This window comes from Grampus griseus (assembly GCF_964374135.1).
Source record: "Grampus griseus genome assembly, chromosome: 6".
In the NCBI taxonomy this organism is placed as follows: domain Eukaryota; kingdom Metazoa; phylum Chordata; class Mammalia; order Artiodactyla; family Delphinidae; genus Grampus; species Grampus griseus.
In genome coordinates this window covers 108691497-108698192 of record NC_139000.1, presented here as the reverse complement: position 1 = coordinate 108698192, position 6696 = coordinate 108691497, and the positions used below count along the sequence as shown (strand labels likewise).

Genomic DNA, 6696 nt, shown 5'->3' with positions numbered 1-6696 from the left:
TTTCATTTTCCAGGAGAGAATGGATTTCCTTTTAATACTTGTGTGAGTGCCCACTTAAGTTAACACAGGCCAAAACCTCGAGGAACAAAAAATGGAATTGCATTCTTATTGCAAAGCATCCAACTTCAAACGAAGGAATTGGTTGCATACAGAAAAAGCAGAATTCCATTCAAAACACATTGAGAGACTCCACTAGACGCGGATGACTGATGCTTTTCTTGTTTTGCTGACAGAAGGCACAGATCATTCTTGGGGAAGTACCAACGGAGCCAGTTCTCCCCCCCCCACACGGGGTCTCCATTTGCCCAGTCTACCTTTGGCTGTGACTCCAGAAAGACAAACTTCTGATTGGCCAAGGTACATCTCTGACCACATCCCTCTGGGAAAAGCCTGGGAACGTGTAGCTCTAATAAGAGCCCTGGGGAGAGTGCCCCAGTGCCATTTTCCTGCCCCTGCCTGCCCTTAACAGTCCCTTTTGGCCCAAGTCCAGGGCTCCTGAAAGGTCAAAGTCTAGCCACTGGTGTCATCTGCAAGCCCTAGGTTTTCAGTCCTAAGAGAGACTGGAACTTATTGCTCAGGACTCGATCGGCTCAAGTTCTCCAAGTCAGAGGGGCAGCTGGGGGATCAGCAGGTGACGAAAGTGTGACCCCTACATTGTCCTCAGCTGTGTGTCTGGCACCCCTCGGCTTGCCAGCGGAGCTGGCAAACAACCCATGTCTCTCCCATGTTAAAGAATCCACACTTCTTGGTTTCTTCTAGGCCCAGAGTAAATGCCACCTCCTCCAGGAAGCCTTTCCAGGTACGGCTTTCCTTCTCTCTGCTCCCGCAAATCAGGTCTCCCTTCTTCTGAACTCCGTTCTGATGCCCTCTCCCCCACCCCCATCTGCTCTCCGGTCGATCTCTGGGCACACATCTTTCCCCTCCTGTGACTGTGGGTTCCCTGAGAGCCCAATCGAGGCACTGTACCCAGTAGGTGCTTAAACAACTTGTATAAAGGATGACAGAGAAATCTGGTGAATTCTGCGTATCCCAGTTGCAATCGGATTGCAATTTTCTTTGTTTTGAAAGCGACCAAAACAGCGGTGGAGGCGGACGTCGTCCCGAAGGGCACAGACCTTCATCTCCAAGCCCTCGGGAGAAGCAGGGGAAGGCTCCTCGGCTGGACCGCACGTCCGAGGGCTCCGCTTCGCCGGCGTGGGATGGAGAGCGGGGACCCAGCCCGGCCTGGTCTCCCCTGGCCCCTCCGCCTCCTGAGCTGTGGAGCAACAGCTGGCCGGGCGGACGCCGCGGACTGGTCTCTCTAAGTCTTGGTTTCCGCATCTGAGCAATGGGGTAGCTACGCCGGCCGCGAGGATGCGCATGAAAGATGAATGAGATCAAGGCGCGCGTGGGGATGGACGCCGGACGCACAGGCTGCGCGCAATAAATGTGTTTTCTCTTCCTTCCTCTTGCGTGTCTCGCCTTGACTTCCAGCCGCCGCGACCCCCAGCCCGACAACCAGGGCCGGGTCGCGCCGGAGGGCGCCACCGGGCCTCGGGGCCCCAACCGCGCGGGCCGCGGGCGCGGGGGGGAGACGCGAGCGCGGGCGGAGTTTAGGCCGCGGCGGGCGGGAGGTCACAGCGCGGGGCGGGACGGGACGGACCTCTGCTCCCCCTTCTAACCCCGCTCGGCTCCGGGGCTTTTCGCCCGAGGCGGGCAGGAAGGGGTTAACGGCGCCCCTCCCCCCCCAGCTTCCCTCCCGAGGTCTCATTAGGGAACCCTCCCCGCTATTTTCAACATTTCCTCAATCAAGGGCCTTTAAATAGAGCTGCACAAACAAATTGGCGGCAAAAGCGTAGATCTTGTCACGATTGAGACCAATCCAATATTTCAGCCTTGTTTGCTTTGCAATTACGGGCAGGCTTGTGGCTTCGGTGCCACCGGAGCAAATCTGCCGCCGCCCGCTTTCTCTCCGCACCGGGCGGCGGAGGAAGGACCCGCGGAGCCGGCGCGGGGAGGGGCGGGGGGGGGGGGTGGAGAGGAGGCGGGTAGGGGGCCGGGCCGCGGGCCTTTCCTGCACCCGGTGCGGAGGCGCGCGGAGCCGAGTTGAAGGGCTTCTCCTTCCCTGCCGAGCGGCTGGGGCGCACCTAGTGGTAACGCACCGTGCAGCGCGCACGTGGAATCCAGGGTGTGCCCTTGCCCAGCTTCCTTTCTCCCCTCTTCCGTTCCCCTCTCGTCCATCCCATCCCATTTTCCTCCAGTACTTCCAGGCGGTTCCTGGATTTCCCGCTCTCTCGCTGTTAAACCTACTAGCCGGCTCCGTGCCGTTTTCCATGGCTGCTTATTCTTGTTTGACTTTTTGTGCAAAGTAACTTTAACTCGGTTGCAGGAGGATAAAGCTCCAAGGCGTCTGGCCCGGCTCCCGCGGCCGCCCAGTCCTCCTTGAACCTGCTCCTTCGGCCACTGCGGGCTAGCCTAGTTGGTCTCAGCAGAACAGTAGTTAACTCGAACCAGGTCCTAAGCCTTATATTTCACAGATAATTATATCTTGGCTGCTGTTTCACAAAATTGTAATATTTGCTTTATACCGAGGAGCATTTTTAAAGTCAAAAACAAATACTACTTTTCAAAAAGAAAATATGATAATAAATCTCTTTTTATGGATTTTCTCTGTATATGTGGAAACCACATGATTTAACTCCTCGACCCCCGCCCCTTCAGGCGGAGCTGAAGTTATACAGATACCGGCTTTTAATACACAGTCTCCGTGTCTGGGGGGAGGCACCTGCATTTGTCACGTTCAGTATAGTTTCCAAGATTTCCCACCCCACCCTGACCTGTGTAGCTGAGTGCAACAAGGATTATAATATAATTAGGTCTGAGATGTGAGGTCCATTTTCATACGAATTCAAGAAAGATGGGCAAAATGGGTAATTAATCCACAGTTTCATATTATTTTCTAAATGACTACCCATTTTCCTCTCCTGTCCAGATGGGAAAGTTGAGGCAAAGAAATATTTTTATGAGACTCTGGGGTGCATATTAAAATATGCTTCTAATGCATTAAGGATCTACATTTCTTTGCTGGTGGTTATAAAAGAAATCCGTAGCTGTTCTTGCCCATTAGCAATCTCTTTTAGCATTTTTTTTTTTTATAATCCCACCTTCATTCTTCTAGATTGTCATGTTATGGTTCTCAATTTTATTTAAAGCGAACTTCAGAAATGATGGTTTCATGAAATTGTGCGATGACAAAGACACAGAATAATATTTCAAGTCCGTGAGTCGTGCACACCTATGTGTATCTCTCATGCAGTTTTCTAGCTGATTGCTTTAGTATGTCTATAAGAAATACAAAGCAGTAGCTAGAAAGAATTCTCTCTTCACCAAAAGAATTGGCTTGACATATTATTCAGTGCACAAATTATATTACTTTCATGTGTGTTAATCTGTTTGGTATTAAAACTGCTAGAGTGTTTTAACCATTAACATGTTTTACCACATCACTTTCAAATTCGTGATCTCAAATAATTATAAAGGTTTTGATGTTAATCCCACGTTAAGTGAACAACTATGAAAATACCCTGAAAGCATTATTATGCTTATATAAATGCCAACAAACACAACTGTACGGGGAACACGATTACTTTTTATCTGACATTATCGTATAGGGCTACACATTCATTTCTTTTTAAATCAGAGCAGTTTTCAATTACTTTTTAACAGATTTTTTTTCAACACAGCATTTTGCAGTGCCTACAAACCACAGCAACTTTGTCCTGACAGATACATATTTTTCCTTCATTGTTATTCATTAGCTTCTTTGCAAACTCACTATAATAGAATAATGTAAAAATATCAAAATATAGAAAACAATTATTAGACTCTACATATTTATTTCAGTAAGCTAATGATATTAAAATTAAAAACATGTGCCTGGCATATAAATGTTTCTCTAAGAATTCTTTTTTGGATGCATAGTTATTATTTTTTAAACCAACTCAGATTTTCAAGTACTGATTTTTTCCCTCTAAACAGGCATTGCATTGTTTTAAACAGTAGCTCCTGGAACAGTACCACCCTTAGTATTTTAGACTTTCAAACGACAATTGGAATTGGATAAATACTTTCAGCTGGGAGCACTTTCCTAATACCTTTGTAGGTAATAGGAGTCCCTACTTGTGCTGGGTGACAAACAGACAGTGCACTGGACATTCAGATTCTACCCTTTGTAGAACCTACCAGAAAATGGAGTTTTCCTATAAGATTGCTGTGGTCCAACTAAAAAAAATTCTGTGAAGATGTAAAATCAGAGAAAATGAGTGAATGCTTTTTCTCATGACAGTTATGAAATGATGGCTTAAAGAGGGATGCAAAATATGACACAGGAGGAACGCAGAAACATAAAATCTAAAAAGGAAAGTTTCCTTAGGCAGCATCTGGCTCTTTGTGTATAACAGGAGAGGCATGGGTTGGATCTGCAAAACCAAATAGATTGAGTTTGTTTGTTTCAATTCAGTGATTTTTAAAATAGATTTTTCACTGCGTGAAGAATTCCCATCAAGGAAATATATACAAATTCTTGTATATAGAAAATACTAGCTACCTTGACTTTTCATATTGGGTTAAAATATAAGGACCTTTAACCTACTATACCACTGTTCTTTCTAAATGAATGCATGTTGTCATAACTGGTGTCAAAAAGCATTGATTTTTTTTTCAAATTGGTGTTAAACTGGAGTAATAAAGTATATCCATGAGAGGATTTCCATAAACTCCAACTTGTGGAGAAAACGGTGAAAAAACTTTTTCAGGAAGAAACCAGGCAACTTTAACTGTTATTAATCTGGGATAAATAAAGTGAGAAACTGCCTCCTTACATTCCTAGTAATTCTTTCCGCTTTTCCAAACATTGTTAAGTTCTCTGAATCTTGTGCTAGTCAAGTCAAGATGATGTTAGCAATAAAATTACATAATCTAATCAGCGGCTATTTTTGCTTTATTACAAATACGAATTATATGTGGGCTGTTGAAGTGCTTTTTCTTTGAAAGCTGAATTTTTCCTTTTTCAGATACAGTGATATTTAAAGAAGTATTCATAAGGATAAATATGATGGTTCATCAGGGTTAAAATAGCTATGTCAAAAAAGTGGCATTTGAGTCCACTTGGTGTGGGCTGTGCTTTGTAAATTATAGTGCTTTTAAAATCACGACCTAGGTATTTGTAATGAGAACATCTGAGAAGAGAACTCAAGTGTCCTCAGTGTACACAGGCAAGAACATCTGAATACGAGGAAACAACTAGATCACACACTGAATTTTTCTCATTGCCTTGGATGCTAGGAGTTTTAAATTATAACCTCAGATACATCTGAACAAATAGTAAGCCAGATACATTTTATTGTATTATTGTTTATACCCTGCTTCATGTTAGAAATAATTTACAGCAGTTTTTTTTCAAGGATTGGTAAGATAAATTTTAAAAAATCTGTTTGTAAGAACAATTCCTGTAAATATAATTGTAATTTATTTTGTTTATTACAAGATCAGTGATGTGCTCTGGTAAATATTTGATCCCAAGATGAAGCAACATCACATTTGGAATGAGACAAATTTGAGAAATTAATTTTGAGTACATTCTAAAGAAATCTTAGTACATACAAATAAAGCTATTATTACGCATGGCGAGTAGCATAACACAGTGATTAAGAGCACGTCTCTGGAGTCGGAGGCACAATTTTGAATCTTGACTAGAGCAGCTATCAGCATGTGATCTTGGGAGAATTACTTAACCATCCTTGGCTTCAGTTACACTTCTGTACAAGGTGGATAATAATCGTCTGTCACAATGTCATGATGAACCTGTGGTGAGATGATTCACATGAGGCTCTTAATTGAGGGTCTGGCATACAGTAAGTGCCTAATAAACACTAGCTCTCCTTTTTGGCATAGCTGTACAATGTTAAAGACTGGCATGCCAGGTACATTCCTGAAAGCTGCGGAATGTGGGGATGTTGACAGCCCATGGACTTCATAGAGATTTGTATGAGGAGATTGACTTCCAGACCTCAATGTTGACAGGGTGAAGGAAGAGTCTCCCGTCTGTCTTTAGAGGCTCTAGAAAGGTATGGGGAGGTGGTCTTAGTGAGAGCAACCTGCTAAACTGGCAGAGGAAATCTACCTGCATGCCATCTTGGCCATGTGTGGTGGTCTGTTGGTGTCTAACACAAAGGTCTAAACTAGGAGAAATGACATCTGAAAGAAATAGGATACCCTAGGTCAGTGGTCTCCTCATTGTTTTAATTGTGCACCCCAAGAGTAAAACATTTAAAGGATATTTATTGGCAAATTATATACCTGCACTACTTTACTGATATATTATGTACATTATATACCTATGCAAAAGCGAAACTACAAAAGGGCAAGATAAAGAAAAATTAAATAATAGGTTTAAATATTTAAAGGTGAGATTCAGCCTTATCAAGTGTGGATGCAAATCCACACTTTAAATAGCCTCAGTCACTTAAAAATACTTTAGTTGACTTACTGTTGGATTCATGTTGTCTGTGATTCTGCCTTTTTTCATGGCTTTAGGACTAAAGTGCTTAACGTGGAGCAGGAAGAGTATCAATTCTGTCATTTTCTTTTTGATGGTTTCTGCCTGTATTCTTTCAATTATCTTCAATATAAGGTTCTTTGCAGGAATCTTTTAAAGCC

General features: G+C 43.7%; 1 long non-coding RNA gene across 1 annotated transcript; it reads left to right on the top strand.

Moving 5' to 3' along the window:
- The first annotated feature begins 246 nt into the window (after positions 1-246).
- Positions 247-1413, top strand: LOC309824424. Its single transcript, XR_014296926.1, has 3 exons — positions 247-357; positions 760-799; positions 1069-1413. It is a non-coding gene; the product is annotated as an uncharacterized lncRNA (long non-coding RNA).
- Positions 1414-6696: the final 5283 nt, after the last annotated feature.